Below are 23,859 nucleotides of genomic sequence, written 5' to 3'. Positions count from 1 at the left end.
CATGGGTAGTACCATGTTGCTGGACTCATGGATCCTCCTGTGTCACTGAGTTACAACTGTACTGTGCCTGAGATTGAGGAGTACAGGGGTCTCTTCACCCCTGGTGCTATATAACATCTGGACAGCAGGATTCCTGTAGCCACTTCCACAAAGGTCTGAAATTTGACTCGAGATGGAGTGCAAGATGAGGCTTAGGGTTTGGGATAGTCAGATGAAGACAAGGGGGCAATGAGGAATGAATGCTGTGCAAGGAGGGGGAGTGGGAGAAGAACAAGAGTTCACAATGGCAGTCAGGGGGTTGAGGAGGTAGATGAAGAGGACAACCAGTGGAAAGCAGAGGGAAAGCTGAGGGGTGGGAAACTGGGCTCTGAGAAGGCTACATGACACACAAACAAACAAGGGGGCTGAGGGCTTAAACATGTTTTACTGAAGTTGGTTGTATACAGACTACAGATTATGGAGTGTGGATTATGTTAGTGTGGCAGTGGGACTGGAGGGATAAAGTTGGTGTGCTTCTTTGAGCCAAATCTGGTGTGGGATCCAGCCATTCTGGCCAGCAGGACAAATGTGCCAAAGCTACCCACCACTGCACTTCATCTCAAAATGGGAGAATTCCACTCATTAGTGCAGAAATTACAACTCTAAATGGTTTTAGTGAAACAGCCACGCCTTGGCTTTTATGGGCCGCAATTATCTGACTGTTCACTCTAGCAGGATTTTCCCACCCCGTTGTAGTGAACAGAGAATTGGTTTGTGGCCAAGTTCTCTGTCTTTGCTGCAGCAGGAGTGTGGGTACAATGGGTGGTCAGGCTGTGCCCATACTCTTGAAAGATGCCTGTGAAACAAATGGATCAAAATTTCTTTCAATCAAATACTGCATTTAAAATAGCATCTTGGGGACTTCACTATTTTTGAATCTTTCAGTAGGTAGCTAACCAAACAACAAATCACAATGTATTGTTTTTACCTGCCGTTAGCCCACATTCAAATTCTCCCAGCTCATCTGTTCTGTGTGGGCTTGCAGACCTAATGCCATTTCTGAAATTCTTTGATTTCTCAAGTGTCAAAAGCCACATTTCCTTCATAATTGTGTTGCTTCAAAATCTGACAGACAGGCATTTGTTACGTATAAACTGCCCTTAGAGGCCTAAGGCTTCTGACAGTTTTGTTACAAATATACGTGGTTGACAATCCTCCTGAGTAATGAAACTCCAACTCGAGATGACATTCCTAATGTCTTCAATCAAATTTTAATTTTTACTCCAAACCGCGAGGGAATGAAAAGGGAAAAAGTTGAAAGCTGAAAATGTCATGCAAAAAAGGTAACCCCTCTTCCAATTTTTTTTTCAACAATTTAGCAAAACAACAGTTTTATATTCTAAGTATATGTAGATGGCTGGGTGGCAAGTTGGCATTCTTATATTTGCTGCCAGTTGTTTTTTTTAAATAAGTAAATAATATTCAGATAGGTGTATATAGTCAGCATGCCATGCCAGACCAATCTACTATTACAAATTAACATTGTTAACCAGATAGAAGATTGATTTTGTTGTTATTCTAGTCCGGCAACATTTATCCTTTTTTTGAAATGTGTAAGTTTTTCATGAAGCAGATTTTATCACCCAAGCTGCCATATGGCATACGAGACACCCAGTTGCTCTTTTAAATACCTGTGCAGTGCAGCTCATGGTAACGTTGTGCCACTATGATGATGATTATTATAGCTGTAGAGTTTGATAGACTGGAGTAGAGAATTGCTGGGAGATTGTGGCTGTGTGTTGATTAATTTGCTTGAGAAGACACAAGCAGATAAGTAGTTGTTGTAGCTTTGCTCTACGTGTCAACGGATTGCTAAACAAAAAAGCTTCAGTAACAACAACTTGCATTTCTGAAGCAAAATATTGCAGATGTTGGAAATCCAAAATAAAGGGGTGGATTCTACATGTGGAAATTGGGTCTGCTGCCTCTTCGTGCGTGCAAAATCTGGCATGATGACATTGAGTGCTCTGCAATTCTTCCCCTTTGTTGCCAGTTGTGCTGGAGACAGATGCTGACCCTTATGCCCTTTTGCCAAGTGAAGCCTTTCATGCATGTCCTCTGGTCACTTGAAGCTGTGAGGGCCTCAGTGTAGTGGCCCTGGCTCTGGGCGCAGGATAAGGTAATAAAGTGCTAATCAGCACGCAGCTCCAGTATCCTGTCCATGAACCTCTAGGTTTGGCCTCCATGACAGTTGTCATTCTCTCAATGGAGGAAACCATGTACTCTGAAAAGTGGGTGATTGCAGTTTCTCCAATCCACCACCCTTCAAGCATAGTTTGCAGGAAAGAGTTACACACCCTTGGAATCTAACCAACCTGAGATCTTCCTCCACTCTTACCTCACCCAATGAATTTGCTCCAGTGATGGGCCTCCCACTCCAGGACCTCCTTTTCTAGCAGGGTGAGGATAGATGGCCAAGTTGGGCTGACCACCTCTGGTTCAGGCCTTTTCCCTGTTATTGTGTACCTTGGAAATGAGAAAGGACAATGTAATGACTATGTTGTGTTGCAAACACACCTTTAAATGTGCGGCCAACATTCCTCAATGCTCTTTGACAGCTCCCAGCTGTTGCAGTTCAGAAGCCTCATGTGTCTCACCAAACGCCCATGGCAATGCAGTGGTTGGTGTCATGTTGCCTTCTATACTTGGGCAATAGAGGAGGCAGCCCCACATATTTGCCACTTCACACCCTTCCACCTACGTCCATCTCTTAAATAGCTACACACCCACCCAAGCAGACCTGAAGAGGCCTTTGAGTCTTTTCTGACAGTGCAGCCAGGTTCTCTGGACAATCATCTATGACTGCTGACCTCTCCTTCATCCAGACTGCTTTGGTCTGTCTGAGTGGTCTTCTCATCTTGTCTTCTGTTATGAGGACCTCCGCTATATCAGAATCAGTCTGGAGGAGGACTTGCAAAGAGTCATCATCAAAATCATGGGACCATCCTGAGTGTGAGCCCCTTACGAATTGATGCTTTCATTCTGACCTTTATCTGTGGAGAGACAAAGAGAATTAAATTCAAATCTTCTCACAAACACTTGCTATTCACAAGAGAATGGGTCAGATGTATTTGAATATCCTTTCCTCCCCACCCAGGGCCCAGAATGATTTACTACTAGCACAAAAAATAAAACCAAGTTTTTACCTGCTGCAATACTTCAAAGGATTATATGTCTCATTGAGACGTATAAGATGATGAATGGGATGGATAGGATAGAGGTGGAGAGACTCTTCCCGCTCAGAAAGGATAGTAGGACTAGGGGGCACAGCCTCAAGATAAAGGGGGGGGGGGTGCGGTTTAGAACGGAGTTGAGGAGGAACTTCTTCACTCAAAGGGTGGTGAATCTCTGGAATTCTCTGCCCGTTGAGGTGGTGGGGGCTGCCTCGCTAAATATTTTTAAGACGCGGGTTGATGGGTTTTTGATAAGAGAGGGGATTAAGGGTTATGGGGAGAGGGCGGGAATGTGGAACTGAGCCACGACAGATCAGCCATGATCTTATTGAATGGCGGGGTAGGCTTGAAGGGCTAGATGGCCTACTCCTGCTCCTATTTCTATTGTTCTTATGTTCTTACGATTAAAAGAATTCCCACGAAAAGCTTCAGCATCTCAAGTGTGATTTCTAGTGCAGCTGCTTCTGGTTCATAGCCTGCTCCTTCTGTATCCTGACATCCCTCCTTTGCATCCCTGATTTTGCAGCCTGTCCATTCTTCTGCTGTACTGTTGGATGGCTTCCTGCTGGGCAACCATTAATTAGGTAAAAGGTGCCTTATTGAGCATCTTTCAAAGATGAGAATTGGAATTGGAAATCCATCCATTGCCAGGTCAGACTTTTTACACTGCCAAGCAGTGTAAAAATTCACTCCAGAAATAAGAAGTGTTGAAGGCACCCAGCAGAGTCTCAGTGGAGAGAGAAAAACAGAGCTGACATATCAGATTGATGACTTCTCGTCAGAACTGAATTATGCATAAAATTTGAGGCATAAGGATTATTCATGCAACACTGAAGAGCGAAGATGACATTATACAAGTATATTTCTGTCAATTTTTGTGTGTTTCTCTATTCTTTCAGAGACACCTTTGTTCCTGATTTTCCTTTTACATAGTGATTAATGAATGCACATGTCCCTTGTCAAGAGAGGATATTAGTGATATTATTGAGAAGTTTAATGGTTTTATGCAAGCAATTCAAGAATTTAGTGTGTCACACTAATGGAGGGCATTCTTTTTTGTTGGAAAAAATTAGCAGTCATCTCCTGCCTTTTGGCATGTGTCACTGCCAGTGGGGTAATGTAGTTCTTCTTAACCTTTTCCTGGATTCTTTACTGTGAGCTTTGCAGCTCTTTCTGCTTCTTCATCTTTTGTGCACTGAAGGCAATGACCAAATCAGCATTGAAACTGTGAGCCTCTGTGATCTTGGCAAGCCTTACTTGACCTTACCGCAGGGTTTCTACTAATGTGCTAAGCAGCAGATATTACACTTGAAAATTCTGATGTGGTTCCTGAAGCTGTCTTGGTTATGTGTGTTTGGATTCTGACAAGGACTTGTCAGACAAAGCTGAAGTAGAAACCATCTGTCTCAAATCAGCCCCCTCCCTGCCACTGTTGCTGTGAATGAGCAGTGTCAATCTGCTGCATCGCCTGAGAATAAATGTGGCAGGATACTCTGATGTGCATAGTGAGATAGTTAGCATTGGTCTCCATCTGGGCGTTGAGGGAATGGAATTCTTTCCTGTTCGTGGAGTTGATAGGGTTTCCAGACAGGACCTAAATAGCCACATGGCAACCATTGACAGCAGCAATGTATAATGTGCAATGGATCCAGTATTACCCATTTTACATTGTCACCAAAAGTTTAAATTACCCCCATATATCAGGTCCATAATCAGCAGAGAGCTGCTTAGCAATGCTGCACAGAATCATTGGGGGTGTTCGTTCTCCTCTGCCGTGGTGATTTTCTGATCTGTCAGAGTTTATAAAATTCTGCACTGTCTGGATGCTGCAGTGTGCTGAATATTAAAAATCCCATTGACATTGTGAAATTCACAACCATGAAGGATGCTGGTCTCGACTGAATCGAGGGATTATGTACCTGATGTTAACATAGCTTTCTGTGATGGTTCCCTGGTTTTAAAGTAATGCCAGTTTGTAGAACAGAAGGTGACATGGCCAGTAATAAGATATAATAGTTGGTTCCATCGTCAGTTAGTGGAGAATGATTAAATTCACTTGAGACTTGGTCACACAGTAGCAATCTCGTGGGGGAAATCGACTTGCACCAAAATTAAGTGCAAATTGTGTGGGATATATGTGCTACATGTATCCAGTGATGTCAGTGAGAGAGACGTGACAAAATAGTGCTTGTGGATCATTGGATTCTGACTAGTGAGTTGCCAGCATTAGTGGTGTTGTTCATTGGCAGCTTGGGGAGTGATGTGCTATGGGACAACTGTGGGCTATCAGTCAGCAGCCTGAATTATTAGTTTGAATCATTCTGTAAAGTAGCAGCTAGAACAAATTTTGCAATAATATCCTGATATTCAGACACTGCTCTGGAGGTCCTCCATTTTCAAGGGGAGGTTTTACACATCTGATCTGTCAAAAAAAATCAACCTCACTTTTGCTATTATTAGTAACTTCCCAGTTTCCTCATCACATGTATCATCTGACAAGGTCAAAACAGTTATGTTGTAGTCCTCGGAGTGGCTAGAAAGAAATTTGCTGTCTTTTAGAATCTGTTCTGCTATTAACAAAAAGCACATCATATAAAATATTACGGTTTGTTGTTTCTATTTCTATTCTTTCATTACTTTTAAAAAGGATTTTTGTTGATTTTTGTATTTTTACTAATGTCAAGGTTGGAGAATAGAAAATTGATCCAGTGGCGTTGCTGTCCCATTTTTAGTATATTAGATTGCATAATTGTTCTTTTTGTCATTTACATAGTTTTCCTCTCATAATCAATCCCTCTGAGTTCTCTCAGGCTTTTCGACTCTTCCTCCGATGCACCCTCTAGGTGTGGAGTGGCCTCATTTAAATAAGTTAGCACTGCTGTGCTGGTGTACCTATTTTACACTTGTCCTGTATTTGGCAGTAAGTTAGAATGAGAACTACGAAGCACAACTGTCAGATGGAGGATTTTATGAGCTTAAAGCATGAGCAGATTCAATAGCAGTTTCTGCAGTTGGAAATTACTCCTTGCAGGTGTATTTTTGGCACTCAGCTTAAGATCTACAAAGAACAAAGAGCAAAGAAAATTACAGCACAGGAACAGGCCCTTCAGCCCTCCAAGCCTGCACCAACCATGCTGCCCAACTTAACTAAAAGCCCTACTCTTCCGGGGACCATATCCTTCTTTTCCCATCCCATTCATGTACTTGTCAAGACGCCCCTTAAAAGTCACTACCGTATCTGCTTTTGCTACCTCCCCTGGCAATGAGTTCACTCACCACTCTATGTGTAAAAAAATCTGCCTTATACATCTCCTTTAAACCTTGCCCCTCGCACCTTAAACCTATGCCCCCGAGTAATTGGCTCTTCCACCCTGGGAAAAAGCTTCTGACTATCCACTCTGTCCATGCCCCTCATAACCTTGTAGACTTCTAACAGGTCTCCCCTCAACCTCTGTAGCTCCAGTGAGAACAAACCAAGTTTCTCCAACCTCTCCTCATAGCTAATTCCCTCCATATCAGGCAACATCCTGGTAAATCTTTTCTGTACCCTCTCCAAAGCCTCCATATCCTTCTGGTAGTGTGGTGACCAGAATTGAACACTATATTCCAAGTGCAGTCTAACCAAGGTCCTATAAAGCTGCAACATGACTTGTCAATTTTTAAACTCAAAACCCTGGCTGATGAAGGCAAGTATACCGTATGCCTTCTTGATTACTTTCTCCACCTGCATTGCGACTTTCAGTGACCTGTGTACCTGTACACCCAGATCCCTTTGCCTATCAATACTCTTAAGGGTTTTGCCATTCACTGTATATTCCCTATTTGTACTAGACCTTCCAAAATGCATTACCTCACATTTGTCTGGATTAAACTCCATCTGCCATCTCTCCGCCCAGGTCTCCAACCGATTTATATCTTGCTGTATCCTCTGATGGTCCTTATTGCTATCCGCAAATCCACCAACCTTTGTGCCATCCGCAAAATTACGAATCAATTCAGTTACATTTTCCTCCAGATCATTTATATATATTACAAACAGCAAAGTCCCAGCACTGATCCCTGAAGAACACCACTTGTCACAGACCTCCATTCAGAAACACACCGTTCCACTGCTACCCTCTATCTTCTTTGGCCGAGCCAATTTTGTATCCACCTTGCCAGCTCACCTCTGATCTCATGCGACTTTACCTTCTGCACCATGCGGGACCTTGTCAAAGGGCTTACTGGACATCCACTGCCCTTCCTTCATCAATCATCTTCATCACTTCCTTGAAAAACACGATCAAGTTCATGAGACACGACTTCCCCTTCACAAAACCATATTGCCTGTCACTAATATGTCCACTTATTTCCAAATGGGAATAAATCCTGTCTCGAAGAATCCTCTCCAATAATTTCCCTACCACTGACGTAAGGCTCACCGGCCTGTAATTACCTGGAGGACTTAGTGGTAGGGGATGGGGAAATGGCTGAGGTCTTGAATAGCTTTTTTGTTTCGGTCTTCATGGAGGAGGACGTGAATAATTTGCTGGGTGTTAGCGATGGAAAGGTGATAGGACTGGAGGGTCTCAATGACATTATTGTTACTAGAGAGGCGGTGCTCGACAGACTGGAGGGACTGATTGCGGACAAGTCCCCAGGACCGGATGGAATGCATCCAAGGGTTCTGAAAGAAATGGCGGAGGTGATAGTGGATGCCTTGGTGGTTATTTTCCAAATGTCGCTGGATTCCGGGGAAGTGCCGGAAGATTCGAAAACGGCTAATGTTACGCCGTTGTTTAAGAAGGGTGGCAGGCAAAAGGCAGGGAATTATAGGCTGGTTAGTTTAACGTCTGTTGTAGGTAAAATGTTAGAATCTGTCATCAAGGAGGAAATAGCGAGGCATCTTGAGGGGAATTGCTTGATAGAGCAGACGCAGCACGGTTTCGTTAAGGGGAAGTCGTGTCTGACAAATTTATTGGAGTTCTATGAGGATGTGTCTAGGGCGGTGGATAGAGGAGAGCCGGTGGATGTGGTCTTTCTTGATTTTCAGAAGGCGTTTGACAAGGTACCTCACAAGAGGTTATTGCAGAAGTTAAGGGGGCATGGAGTTGGGGGTAGGGTGTTAGCGTGAATAGAGGATTGGTTGTCAAATAGGAGGCAGAGAGTGGGGGTTAATAGGTGCTATTCGGATTGGTGGTTGGTGACTAGTGGAGTGCCCCAGGGGTCGGTGCTGGGACCTCAGCTATTTACCATTTATATAGATGATCTGGAGGAGGGAACCGAGTGTATGGCGTCGAAATTTGCTGATGACACCAAGATTGGTGGAACGGCAAATTGCGCGGAGGGTGTGGAGAGTCTGCAGAAGGATCTAGGTAGGCTGGGCGAATGGGCCAGGAACTGGCAAATGGAATTTAATGTTGGCAAGTGCGAGGTGGTCCACTTTGGTAGGAATAATGATAGGAAGGACTATTACTTATGTGGTGAAAAACTGCAGCAGGCGACGGTGCAGAGGGATCTCGGGGTCCTTGTGCATGAGTCACAAAAACCCAGCTTGCAGGTGCAGCAGGTGGTCAGGAAGGCGAATGGGATGCTGGCCTTCATAGCGAGGGGGATTGAATATAAAAGTAGGGAGGTCTTGCTGCAGCTGTATAGGGCATTGGTGAGGCCGCAGCTGGAGTACTGTGTGCAGTTTTGATCGCCGCACTTACGCAAGGATATCTTGGCCTTGGAGGGAGTGCAGAGGAGGTTTACTAGGCTGATGCCGGAGTTGAGGGGGTTGAGCTATGAGGAGAGGCTGAATAAACTAGGCCTGTACTCGTTAGAGTTTAGAAGAATGAGGGGAGATCTCATTGAGACGTATAAGATGATGAATGGGATGGATAGGATAGAGGCGTAAAGACTCTTCCCGCTCAGAAAGGACAGTAGGACTAGGGGGCACAGCCTCAAGATAAAGGGGGGGCGGTTTAGAACGGAGTTGAGGAGGAACTTCTTCACTCAAAGGGTGGTGAATCTTTGGAATTCTCTGCCCGTTGAAGTGGTGGAGGCTGCCTCGCTAAATATTTTTAAGATGCGGGTTGATGGGTTTTTGATAAGCGAGGGGATTAAGGGTTATGGGGAGAGGGCAGGAATGTGGAACTGAGCCATGACAGATCAGCCATGATCTTATTGAATGGCGGGGCAGGCTCGAAGGGCTAGATGGCCTACTCCTGCTCCTATTTCTTATGTTCTTATGTTCTTATGAACAACATTGGCTATTCTCCAGTTCTCTGGGATCTCCACTGTAGCCAGTGAGAATACAAAGATTTCTCTCAAGGCCCCAGCAATTTCCTCCCTTCCCTCTCTCAGTATTCTGGGGTATATCCCATCAGGCCCTGGGGACTTGTCTACCTTAATGTTCCTCAAGAATCCCAATATCTCCTCCTTTTTGATCTCAACATGACTCAAACTATCTAAACTCCCAGACTCATCATCTACCAAGCCCTTCTCTTTGGTGAATACTGAAGCAAAGTACTCATTTAATACCTTGCCCATTTCCTCTGCTCCACATATAGATTCCCTCCCTTGTCCTTGAATGGGCCAATCCTCTCCCTGATTACCCTCTTGCTCTTTATATATGTATAAAAAGCCTTGGGATTTTCCTTAATCCTGATTCCCAATGTTTTTCCATGACCCCTTTTAGCCCTTCTTACACCTTGCTTAAGTTTCTTTCTACTTTCCTTGTATTCCACACTTGCTTCATGTGTTCCCAGCCTCCTAGCTTTGACAAATGCTTTCTTTTTCTCTTTGAGTAGGCTCACAATATCTCTCGTTATCCAAGGTTCCCAAAACTTGCCATACTTACTCTTTATCATTGGACTGGTCCTGAATCCCTATCAACTTAAACTTGAAAACCTCCCACTTGCCAGATGTTGATTTGCCCTCAAACATCTGCCCCCAATCTACATTCTTCAGTTCCTGCCTAATAGTGTTGTAATTAGCCTTCCTCCAGTTTAGCACCTTAACTTGAGGACTACACTTATCTTTATCCATCAGTACCTTAAAGCTTATTGAATTGTAGTCACTGTTCCTGAACTGCTCCCCTCTAATCTCACTTTTTACTGCTTCTAAAAAAGGGAGGATCTCATCGTCCACCCATGACACCCATCCCACCCAAAGTGAAGACTTCAGGCGTGGCATTCCCAATGGGAATAAATATCCTTGCAGGGAAAATTGTAATGGGAAGGAAGAGCAACTTAGGATGGAGAAAAGGAGAATCAGGCAGCATTAGGAACATTGGGTGGATTTTATGGGGGGAGTGATGTGAAATCTGCTGCCCCCTGGAGATAATTAACTCGATGTGGGAATTCTGCCCACAGGAAATCCCACCCAAGGGAAGCTCCAGGTAAATCTGATTGGGTGGCAGTTCGTCCCAGCATCATCAGGAGAGAGCAGTGGCCACTGCTGCAACTACAGGCAATCGGGAGGAAGAAGTGAAGATGGATCTGGATGGGCATGGCTGGATACCTCAGCCAGGGAGGTGATGGTTCAGGTTAGAAAGTCAAGATATAATGATCAAAGGGTTATGTGAGGGTAACATCTTGGGGGAGCCCCAGAGGAGATAACCCCTAACTTTCCTGTCCAATGGCAGCCTGTGCAGTCAAAATGGAAGTGGATAGATTCTTGATAAGCAAGGGAATGAAAGGTTATCAGGAGTAGTTGGGAATGCGGAGCTGAAGTTGAAATCAGAACTGCCATGATCTTTTTGAATGGTGGAGCAGGCTCAAAAGGCTGAGCGGTCTATTCATGTTGCTAATTTGTATGTTTATAACTTGGAAAGTGGCATAAAAAATGGAAAAGTTGGAGTAAAATCAAAAGAAGCTGAAAAAATCTCTTCTTTCCGAGGTCACAAACTCATGTTTTGTAAGACCAGATTACATTTGGATATTAGGTAGTTCTTTTCAAAGAGAATAGGTGGACCTGTGAGAAAAAGGTTAAAGTTTATTTATCAGTGTCACAGTTGGGCTTACATTAACACTGCAATGAAGTTAGTGTGAAAATCCCCCAGTTGCCACACTCAGGCTGAGGGAGTGCACTGAGGGAGAATTTAGTGTGGCCAGTACACCTAACCAGCAGATCTTTCAGACAGTGGGAAGAAACCCACACAGACACAGGGAGAACACGTAAACTCCATGCAGACAGTAACCCAGGCCAGTAATCAAACCCGAGTCCCTGGCGCTGTGAGGCAGCAGTGCTAACCACTGTGCCATCATGAATGGACTGCCAATTCATACTGTGAATATTGCTTTGCTGAATTCCTTCAAGCAGGAGTTGGGGCAGAAGTCACTTTGCACTGAATAACATTAATCATGGTCAGAGTCACTTGCTGGACTAGCTTTGATCAGTTAATGAGATCAGAGAAACTTTCCACATTTTCCCTCCACTCATTATTTAGTTTCAGCATTGGTTCTACAGTATTCTCCACCTTGTATGCCATGGATTGTTGCAGTCTGCTTTGCCCTGAGCAAATTAAAGATACAAAGATCACAGAACAGAACATCATAATGATCTCCTGCCGGAGGAGACCCTGGTGACTGTTGCAAGGAGAATTTCTCATCACTAAAGTCTTCTCTTCTGTGAAAGGTAGTTGTATAACTGTAAACTTTAGAGGAGGAAACCTGTGTCTGTGCCCAAGGAAATAAAGGAAGAAGTACTGGAGGTGATCCTCCAGCCTCACTGTGCTGTTAGTAGATGTGCTGATCCTGGAGAATAGCATGCAAGCTTAAAAATCCATTTCACACCTCTCCAAAACAGTTTGCAATTCCCTTGCCCCCTTTCTAATGGTTCATGCCAAGAAAGGGTGCGGGTCTGATTAGCATATTTAAAGTTGCATTTAGAAATGCATGGCCCATTAAAATCCCAGTGCCTTTGGGCATTGCACAATAACAGCAGATCACTACTTGTCTCCACTAACAGAGACCTGGTGCAATGGTCATGTTGGGGGGCCATTGAAGCTTCCGGGTGGTCAGCCATGTTCTTATAAATGGCAGAGCAGCCTTGATAGGCCAAATGGCATGCTCCTTTCATTTCTTATGATCTTATGGTAGCAGCCACAAAATGGGGTCTATTTTATCCTGGGGACATGAGCAAAGCAGCAGCCTCTTTTTTGAAATTGAACAACTGCTGGCTGTCCACAGTGCTTGTCAGTTTCAGGGAATAGGGACTTTTAATGTAGGAACTGAGTTTTATATGTTACCGTGTGCAATAATGACACAACAAATATTTTTGAGAAACTGCTTTGAAGTTACCTTTTGTAAACCTTGGACTGAGTTTAAAGACTGTTTCCAAATTAGACTCCAAGGGTCACCTGACTTTGTCCTTGTGGATTCGAGCTAGAACTCCTATTGCCAGACAAAGAGAAGATATCCTTAGGCATGTACACCGGAAACCTCCAAACTCATCTGAGGCTGTGATTTTCTGCTGCCGTTGCAGCGAGTTGATGTCTGGCTGAGCACCAAATTCTCACTGCCAGTGTGGCGGGTACAGATCAGATCGGTGAATCTGCAAGTAAACTTAAAACACAATCACTGTTCCAAATCAGTAATCAGTAACTCGTTGGCTTGATGGCTTTTCCTCTAAACACAAGGCCACCAACTGATAAATCTTTATAAAGTGTGAACAAACGTCATCCCATCTGATCACAACATTGGGTAAGGAAACTTTGGATAACTGTGATAGAATTACTACTTGCCTGATATGGGAAGTGACTCGGCCTTCTTGTACAAGTTACATGATAACGGTGGCCATCTTGGCTTCCCTGCAAAAAACATTGAAAATGGCAGGATGCTGTGGATCCACAGAGAACTATCTTGAGGAAGGTTCAACACAGGGAGAATTAGAAAAAGGCATCGAGCAAGAAACATAAACTCTGAAAAAACTTTTATTCATATGTAAAATGGAAACAATTCACAAAGACACACATTTGGATCCATTACTAGCAAAATCAGTAGAATCGATGATGGGGAATAAGGAAATTGCAGTCTTCATGGAGGAAAATACTAAAAACCTCCCAAAAATAATGCAAATCTAGAGACTAGTGTAAATAACAAACTGCAAGAACTTATAAAAATAGTACTAAAGAAATTAATGGGCCTTAAGGCAAATCAATCCCTTGGACCTGATGATCTACATCCCAAAATGTTGAAACAGGTAGCTGCAGAGTTTGTGGGTGCATTTTTCATCTTTCACCTCTCTATAATTTCTAAAGACTCTGGGATGGTTCAGATTGGAAGGTGGTAAATGTCACCCCACTATTTAAGAAAGGAAGGAGAGAGATAGCTGTGTACTACAGATCTGTTAGCCTGACTCAGTAGTTGGGACAAATGCTCGAATCTGTAATAAAGGATGTGAAAACAGGACACTTGGAAATAATGGGAGGATTAGGCAGAGTCATCATGGAATTATGACAGTGAAATATCTTTAACAAACCTGGTGTAATTATTTTGAAGAGATGAGCACATGAACATATGAATGCAATAAAGGTTCACTTAATGAATTAATGAGCTGGAGGATTGTCCTATGAGGAAAGACTAAGTAGACTAGATCTTTATTGTCTGGAGTTTAGAAGAATGGGAGGTGATCTCATTGAGATATCCAAAATTCTTGCAAGGCTCAACAGGACAATGTAGGAAGAATGTATCCCTTGGCTAGGGGTGGTAGGGGGCTGGCAGATGTATAACCAGGAGAACAGTTTCAGAATAAAGGGTAGGCCAATTAGAACTCAGCTCTTCACTCAGAGGGGGTGAATCTTTGGAATTAGCTGTCCCTGAGGACTGTGGAGGCTTGGTTGTAGATGATGTTCATGACTGAGGTTGATAGATTTCTACATAGTAAAAACATGAAGGGATATAGGTATAGTGCAGAAAAATGGTGCTGAAGCAGAAGATCAACCATAAACTCATTGACTGGCAGAGCAGGCTTGAAGGGCTGAATAGTCTCCTCCTGCTCCTATTCCTTATGTTTTATGTAAACGCTGCTACTCCTTTTTGGTATAATAACTAGATAGTTTAACGTGTTGCGCCTGCAGAACAAAAGGAAGGGACCTTCACTCATCCCTTTAAACTTGATTCTACCCACTTGGCTGACCTGTTAAAGTATCCTGTGGTAATTCAACAGTGGAAGCTATCACAGTCACAGAGACAACTCTAAACCTTAGGACCTTCATTTCAAACCATGTAACGTTGCAACTTCAAATCATATCAGGCCGGCACTAAATATTATATAATCCTGATTTAGGTTTATAAATATTGTTTAGAAGTTATTGATTTGTAACTAATCTTTCTCTGTGTATGCATTAGTAACATTATTCTTCCTTAAGTAACTTCCAGAGCAATAGTGTAAAATAAACTCACCTTTTCCTTTTTAAGAAAAAAGGCTTTGCTGCAGGCATATTTTTAAATTGAATTACCCACTGTAGGGTAAAATATACACACTCACGTACAAATAGATTGTTGACAATGGACGCCGGGAAAACACCTTTAAAATGTCCATGACATATGATATAAATGCAACTTCAATTGACCTTTATTTGTTTGGAACTTGTCAAGTGCCACATGGAAAATGGGAATAAGGAGGCTGATCAAAGCTAAGTGCGAAGTTACTTTTGTGGGAGCAGAGGGGCTGGATTGCTTCTTCTCGGGTCATAGGAATAATCTAGGCCTCTGCCCCCTCCTCCCCATCCCCTGCCCAACCTGGGACCAACACCATCCACATTCAACCCTCGCAACCTACCTTACCAGCTGTTCAATTTTTACACTCTGCAGCTTGCCTGCCAGAATTAAATAAGACTAATTATGACACAAATGCAATAATGATCCTTAAATGTTTCGGCAGTAGTTAATGAGCCGCTTAACTGATACAAATGTCCAAAGATTTCTTAATGTATTTGCAGAAAATGCTTATTTCCCAGGAAATTAAAAACTGAGAAACCCTGGACTTTTGGTGAGACTCTTCATGTGATGATAACATCCCGATCTGACCTAACTAGTGCAACAAGCTTGAGTGACTGACCAGATTCAAAAACACACCATCTCACTAATAGTAGCAACTGAAATTCTTAGTCTCCTTCTTTACACAGTGATAATCTGTGCCAATGCTTTGAATGGCTGTAGCAGCCACACAAGGTCACAAGATATTTTCAGATGAGGGAGGCCATTTAGACTATCTTAGTTCATCCATTGAGAAAGATTTTAGTAACAGCATTCTGGTATTTAAATGTTTTTTTTTCAGTGATCCTGGAGGTGGGAGTACCTTTCAGCTTTGTCAGGGAGGGATGGAAATCTGGATTGGTCAGTCATTATTCATCCTGTTCTGAATTTAGTCTCTGTTTACTTCATGGTGGTGAGGCATTGGAAGAGAAGGGTTCAAACTACCAAGTGAATACTTACAGAATGAGGAGGACATGGAGGAACGTTACAGAGAATGTTATTTGTGATTTTGATTAGGACCGTTTTGTTGCTGTGCAGATAAAACCTTAGTTTAAGCAGGGAGTTCTAGAATGATGAATCAACAGTACACTCGAGCAAAAACAGGAAAATGATGGACCCTGCAGGTCTGACAACAACTGTGGAGAGAGAACTGAGCCAATGTTTTGAGTCTGGATGATTCTTCACCAGACACTCTCCACAGATGCTGTCAGACCTGCTGAGATTTTTCAACATATTCTGTTTTTATTTCAGATTTTAGCATCCCCAGTAGTTTGCTTTTATCTTAATGCATTCAAGGATTCTGGAGAGGAAGGGAAAGTTGGAGATGGATTGTAGTTTAGATAAAGAATGATTGAAAGCTTTGCATTCATATAATCTTTCAGGATCTCAGAACATCCCAAAATGCTTTACAAGATGAGATTACAAGGACAGAAAGGATGAGCGTGGGTTTTCTAAGGAAGGAGTTGACAGCAGAGGTTTTGAAATGAAGAGAGATGATAATTGTAAAGAGGGGGTCGTTTATATATTAGGTAGTCTTGAAGTGATTGGTATCAAGGAAGCAGATGAGATGAGTTCAGAGAGAATATGTGTGGAGATAAGAATGAAACAAGTTTGAAAATGGCATATTAGTGTTTATTACAAGGAGGTTGGAGTACAAAAATAAGGATGTCTTGCTTCATTTGGTGAGATCACACCTGGAGTATTGTGGGCAGCTTTGGTAGTCTCCACAGAAGAAATATACTTATGTAGAAGGCTATACATTAAAAGTTCACTGGATTGGTTCCTGAGAAGAGGGGTTTGTTGTATGATGAGAGGCTGTGCAAACTGGGTCTAAATACTCTGGATTTCAGAAGAAGAGGTGATCTCATTGAAATATACAAGATTCTGAACAACAAATTCAATAAACTTCAGGACTGCCCCATTCTCTGCAGCAGGGGAACACAAACATTTTTTTCTTACAAAAGTGACAAACTACTGACGGTTCTTTGAACTTTTGGAATGAAAGTCTGTTCAAAGACACCAGAATGAATGCTGTTTTCTATCTGGGGAATGTGTCACAATTATCAGTTTCCACAAGGCAACAAATTTGCACGCGATTGCAGTCACATACGTGATTCCTACACATACCATCAACACTCGCAAATTGTATGCCAACTGCTTTACTGGTTTTGGCAAACTGGAAGGTGTTACATGCAAGCTGCCTGTAGACAGACACTCATGTCCTGCACAATAATGCTGAATACTATTTCATATAAGAAAGCAGCCAGAGAAGGAACTTCACTGCTTATTTGACCTTGACACAGGAACATATGAAGTGGAGATGCCAGCATTGGACTGGTGTAGGCACAGTAAGAAATCTCACAACACCAGATTAAAGTCCAACAGATTTATTTGGTAGCACAAGCTTTTGGAGCACTGTCCCTTCATCAGGTGAGTAGATAGCTGGGTTCACAAACAGGGCATATATAGACACACTCAATCACAAGGTAATAGTTGGAATGTGAGTCTTAACAGGTTATTAAGTCTTTATAGGTGCAGACCATGCGAGTGGCGAGAGGGTTAGGCACAGGGTAAAGAGGTGTGAATCGTCTCCAGCAGGACAGTTAGTGAGATTTTGCAAGCCCAGCCAAGTCAGATAGTGTGACATGAACCCAAGATCCCGGTTGAGGCAGTCCTCATCTGTGTGGAACTTGGCTATCAGTTTCTGCTCGGCGGTTCTGCATTGTTGTGTGTCTTGAAGGCTGCATTGGAGAATGCTTACCCAAAGATCAGAGGCTGAAGGCCCTTGACTGCTGAAGTGTTCCACAACAGGAAGGGAATACTCCTGCTTGGTGATTGTCGAGCAGTGTCCATTCATCCGTTGTCGTAATGTCTACATGGTCTTGCCAATGTACCATGCCTTGGGACATCCTTTCCTGCAACGTATCAGGTAGATAGCATTGACCAAGTCGCAAGAGTATGTGCTGTGTACCTCATGGATGATATTCTCATGTGAGATCTGTGTTGATGATCTGGAACATCTTGCAGTGGTTGCTGTGGCACAGTTGTGTGGTGTTGTGGTCACTGTTCTCCTGAAACTAGGTAGTTTGCTGCAAACAATAGTCTGTTTAATGTTGTGCAGTTGTTTGAAAGCAAGTAGTGGTGGTTGAAACATAGGAAGTTGGAGCAGGAGTAGGTGAACCTGCTTTCCAATTTAACATATCATGGCTGATCATCTAGCCCTTACGTCATTTTTCCTCACTATCCTCAGGACATTATCATGAAAGTTGGGAATGAGTCTCCTTGGGTCCCACTCATTACCAGTTCTCAATAAACCCTGGATTGAGAACTGGGTTAGAATCTGCCTTGTTATACAGTCACAAAACCATGCCGTTGAAAGTGAAAGACATTTGAAACCGACAATTGATTATATCATAGAGAAAGTGAATGTTGCTGAACTCTTTGTTAAACTTAATCTCAGTGCAGGCTACTAACAAATCAAGCTTGCAGAAGAATCCAGGCATTGTATAGTGTTTTTTGCTCGCATTGGATTTTTTAATGAGAGGCTCAACCTTGGAGTAAATTCAGCATTTCAGGTGTTTCAGCAGATGATTCAATTTCCATTTTTAGGGCTTGAAGACATGCTGAACATTAATTATGCCATTCTCATCTACAGTCACATTGAAAGTGAACTTGCAACATGCTTACATGCTTGCTATGTCATCTTAGTGAATGTAATCTCACCTTGAAGCAGAATTGACTTCTTCCGTCCTGTGTTCAGTGAAGGACATCACTTGATCCACAAAGAGTTGATGTCATTTCAGACATTGCATGTGGACAAATGAGCAGGAAATCGGAAGGCTATTAGTACCCATCAAGTATGCAGTTGCTTCATTCTGGGCCTCTCTGTCACCTTAAGGGATTGTAGGATCCATTTATTCCCTTAGAACAGACATAGACACAACTGGTCTGAAGTGAAACATCTTTATTAAGCATCCTTTATAATTAGCATTTTACAGAAAGTGAAAGAGATTAATTTTACCGGTGAGGGAGAGAGAGAGAGAAAGAGAGACATCTTGCCTCAAAAGCTTGTCCAACATTCAAACAGCAACTGAACTGAATAAATAGCTGTTATTAAAAATATAGCTTTTCAGTTATCAGTGTTATTAAAGAGCTGGGTACGAGCAGTCTCTAGCTTCACAAAAAGTTGGCATCTGTGGCCATGAATCACTGCTGTTTATCTTAAGAGAAAGCTTGATTACCTTACATTGCACTTTCAGAGAATTTTTTTTTATTATTCATTCGTGGACAGGGATGTTGCTGACTGGCCAGCATTTATTGCCCTTGAGAAGGTGCTGGTGAGCTGCCTTCGTCGTGTTTGACTAATTTATTGGATTTCTATGAGGATGTGTCTAGTGCGGTAGACAGAGGGGAACTGGTGGATGTGGTGTTTCTCGATTTTCAAAAGGCGTTTGATAAGGTGCCGCACAAAAGGTTGCTTCAGAAGGTTAAGGTGAACGGAGTTGGGGGCAAGGTGTTAGCGTGGATAGGGGATTGGCTGTCAAATAGGAGGCAGAGAGTTGGTATCAATGGGTGTTATTCTGATTGGCGGTTGGTGACTAGTGGAGTGCCACAGGGATCAGTGCTGGGGCCTCAGCTATTTACCATTTATATAGATGATCTGGAGGAGGGGGCTGAGTGTAGGGTGACGAAATTTGCCGATGACACAAAGATAAGTGGAAAAGCAAATTGTGCGGAGGGTGTGGAAAGTCTGCAGAGGGATCTGGATAGGCTGAGCGAGTGGGCAAGGACCTGGCAGATGGAGTACAATGTTAGCAAGTGTGAGGTTATCCACTTTGGCAGGAATAATAGTAGGAGGGATTACTATTCAAAGGGCGAAAAGCTGCAGCATGCTACGGTGCAGAGGGACCTGGGGGTCCTTGTGCATGAGTCGCAAAAACCCAGTCTGCAGGTGCAGCAGGTGTTCAAGAAGGCAAATGGGATGCTGGCCTTTATAGCGAGGGGGATAGAATATAAAAGCAGGGAGGTCTTGCTGCAACGGTACAGGGCACTGGTGAGGCCGCAGCTGGAGTACTGTGTGTAGTTTTGGTCGCTGCACTTGTGCAAGGATATTTTGGCCTTGGAAGGAGTACAGAAGAGGTTCACTAGGCTGATACCGGAGATGAGGGGGTTAGACTATGAAGAGAGACTAAATAGACTGGGTCTGTACTTGTTGGAGTTTAGAAGGATGAGGGGGGATCTTATAGAGATGTATAAGATAATGAAAGGGATGGATAGGGTAGAGGTAGAGAGATTCTTCCCGCTCAGAAAGGACAGTAGGACTAGAGGGCACAGCCTCAAGATAAGGGGGGGGGGGGGTGCAGTTTAGAACGGAGTTGAAGAGGAACTTCTTCACTCAAAGGGTGGTGAATCTCTGGAATCCTCTGCCCGTTGAAGTGGTGGAGGCTACCTCGCTAAACATATTTAAGACACGGGTAGATAGGTTTTTGACAGACAAGGGAATTAAGGGTTATGGGGAGAAAGCGGGAAAGTGGAACTGAGCCACTTCAGATCAGCCATGATCTTATTGAATGGCGGGGCAGGCTCGAAGGGCTAGATGGCCCACTCCTGCTCCTATTTCTTATGTTCTTATGTTCTTATTGAATCACTGCAGCCCATGTTCTGTGGTTTGATCCACAACGTAGAGAGGGAATTCCAGGATTTTGACCCAGTGACTGCGAAGGAACAGCAGCGATATATTTACAAGTCAGGACAGCGAGTGGTTTGGAGAGGAACTTGCAGGTGGTGGTGTTCCCATTTACCTGCTGCCCTTGTCCTTCTAGATGGAAGTGGTCATGGGTTTGGAAAGTGCTGTCTAAGGATCTTTGGCGAATTGCCACAGTGCATCTTATAGATAGTGTACACTGCTGCTACTGAGTGTTGGTGGTGGTGGGATTGACTGTTTGTAGATGTGGTGCCAATCAAGCGGGCTGCTTTGTCCTGGAAAATGCCAAGCTTCTTCAGTGTTGTTGGAGTTGCACTCATCTAGGCAAATGGGGGCTATTCCATCACACTCATGACTTGAACCTTGTAGACAGTGGATAGGCTGTGGGAAGTCAGGAGGTGAGTTACTCGCTGCAGTATTCCTAGCCTCTGGCCTGCTCTTGTAGCCACTGTGTTTATGTGGTGAGTCCAGTTAAGTTTCTGTCCAATGGTAACCCAAGGATATTGACAGTGAGGGATTCAGTGATGGTTACACCATTGAATGTTAAGGGACTGTGGTTAGAGTGTCTCTCATTGGTGATGCTTATTGCCTGGCATTTGTGTGGCATGAATGTTATTTGCCACTTGTCAGCCCAAGCCTGGATATTATCCAGATCTCATTGCATTTGAACATGGACTGTTTCAGTATCTGAGGAGTTGTGAATGGTGCTGAACATTGTGCAATCATCATCGAATATCCTCACTTCTGACCTTATGAAGTAGGGAAGATCATTGATGAAGCAGCTGAAGATTGTTGGGTCTACAACACTACCCTGACAGACACCTGCAGAGATGTCCTGGAGCTGACCCTCCACAACACAACCATCTTCCTATGTGTCAGGCATGTCTCCAGCGAGTGGAGAGTTTTACCCCTGATACCCATTGATTCCAGTTTCACCAGGGCTCCTTGATGCCACACTCGGTTGGATGCCCTTGATGTCAAGGGCTTTCACTCTCACTCTCACTTTAATGTAGCCAAGTTTCTAGGCTAAACTCAGAATTTCAAGCTTGTGTTGCCATATTAGCTTAAGTTACCTTAAAGCTTAGCACAATTAGTTACATTAGGCAGAAATACCTTAAAATGAAGCCTTTTAACTTGGCAAACCATACAGAGGAGCCCACAGGGATCTACCAAAGGCGACCACCAAGTGAAGTGGACTAAATCACACAAAATGGCTGTGTACCAGATTGAATAATGGTTGTCAGCCAGTTCCACAAATGCCTATTTCAATCTTGAGCAAACCACCTAGCTAGCTGTGGATGCAAGTCCATTTCCTTTTAGGTGCAGCTCTCATGCAGAACGCAAGATCAAGCACTGTCATGGCAGCAGATTGCTAAAACCTATGGAGCAACATTATTCATAAACAGAGAGGCACTCTCAATCACATGGGGTATTGTACACTTTTATCTCTACTCGTATGGAAGCAGGTTTAAGGAATTACTGATCGTAGATCACTAGGACGTTTGTTCAACAATCACATAGCAAAGCACCACTTGAACAGAATGCTGAATACTCAAAATCACAAGAGAGTGAGTACCGTATTGAGTATCAGCCAGGAAGCTCATCCTGGCAGGCTATTTTTCACAAAATCTGTTGTTGACAGTCAGCCCTACTAGTCATTAAGGAAAAGATTACTGAACAACATGCACCAATGATCAACATGTATGTGAGTACAAACAAGAACAATTGTTTCTTGAAGGACTGAATGAGAGTAAATATGGAATGAAACATGAAATTCAGATAACAGTTCTAAAGCCAGAAGATAAATGCTTGTAAAATGTGATGATTGTGTGGAAAACAAACAACCCTTTGTGACATGCAACCATTTGTTGTAACCAACAGAGAAGATTAATAATCACTGCTCTACGTGGCTTGCAAATCATCACACGAAATGCATCGCTGAAAATACCATTCGTAGGCATTGATTCTAGTTTGGAAATTAATATCTTGGATGAAGAATATGAATTAAATGAGACTACACTTGATGTCAGATGATATCCTATTTGTGAGAGAAGACATCCATTATACTGAAGTGATTATATTATGTTGTAAATTATTTCAGTTGGTGCACCAACCGTTCATCTCATTGCACATGACTGAATGCGCTGTTAAATTAATACAAGCTAGAATATGTAATAGTATTATTGGTAAAGATGCATATTTAAGTTTGTTGTTTATTCTTCATGAATCAAACTATGGCCAATGCTAAGCCTCTCACATATTAGGAAGGGAAGTTTGTATTGTATTGGAAATTGCAATATGAACTCTATCCCTTTAAGGCTACTGTACACATGTATTGGCAATGGGAATCTAGGGGGAAAGTAGAGGAATCAATGTTTTCACAGCATGTGCAGGGGTTCTGCTTCTTATTGTTTATTCTCAAGAACTTCACAGTGGATACCAGTGATGTGTTGAAAGAGAAGCATGTGCATCTTTGTGTGTTTGCTTTAATTGATGCTGAACTGTCAAAAATATGGAAAATACAGACACGTCTATTAGTGTATTAAACAGGTTTAGAGCTGTGGTAATTTTGAAAGTGTGGACGAGAATACAAAAGGCTGCATTAGTATTAACGCAGTAAGAAGTCTCACAACACCAGGTTAAAGTCCAACAGGTTTATTTGGTAGCAAAAGCCACTAGCTTTCAGAGTGTTTGTGAACAGAACCCCCAATCACCTGATGAAGGAGCAGCAAGCAGTCCGAAAGCTATTGGCTTTTGCTACCAAATAAACCTGTTGGACTTTAACCTGGGGTTGTGAGACTTCTTACTGTGTTTACCTCAGTCCAATGCCAGCATCTCCACATCATTAATATTAATGCACCAAACTGTTATACATTATCACACCATTAGTGCACATATTAGTCGGAATGTGCAGATTATTTGCATCCATAAACCACCTCATCCAATATTCTCTTTAATGTGTAGTCGCTCTTTTTCTGTGAGATCTCCTTCAATTGTTTGGTATGATGCTGTACATGTATTAGTTTGCACAGAACAAGGCACTCACAACATCCTTAAGGCTGCTGTTCCCAATGTGGGAATATTGGCCCGCTGCCTCTCACCATTGGAGTTGCACGCATGTATCTCATCTGTGACTGCGATGGATCAAATTTATCTTCTGGCATTTATCTTCTGGCTTTCGTACTGTTACCTGAATTTCATGTTTCATTCCACATTTACTCTCATTAAGCCCTTGCAGGGAACACTGAATTGCAGCAGACCAGATTAAGTTACACCTTCCAGACAAACTGAGGACTGACAGACTAAGACAAACTAAGCCTAAGTGGTTAGCACTGCTGCCTCGTAACACCAGAGACCCGTATTCAATTCTGGCCTTGGGTGGCTGTCTGTGTGGAGTCTGCACATTCTCCCTGTGTCTGCGTGGGTTTCCTCCAGGTGCTCAGGTTTCCTCCCATAGCCTAAAGATGTGTGGGTTATGTTGATTGGCCAAGCCATAATA

The sequence above is a fragment of the Carcharhinus amblyrhynchos genome, chromosome 1, assembly GCF_965287045.1.
Source record: "Carcharhinus amblyrhynchos chromosome 1, sCarAmb.v2.hapA, whole genome shotgun sequence".
Taxonomy (NCBI): domain Eukaryota; kingdom Metazoa; phylum Chordata; class Chondrichthyes; order Carcharhiniformes; family Carcharhinidae; genus Carcharhinus; species Carcharhinus amblyrhynchos.
This window is presented reverse-complemented; position numbering follows the sequence as displayed.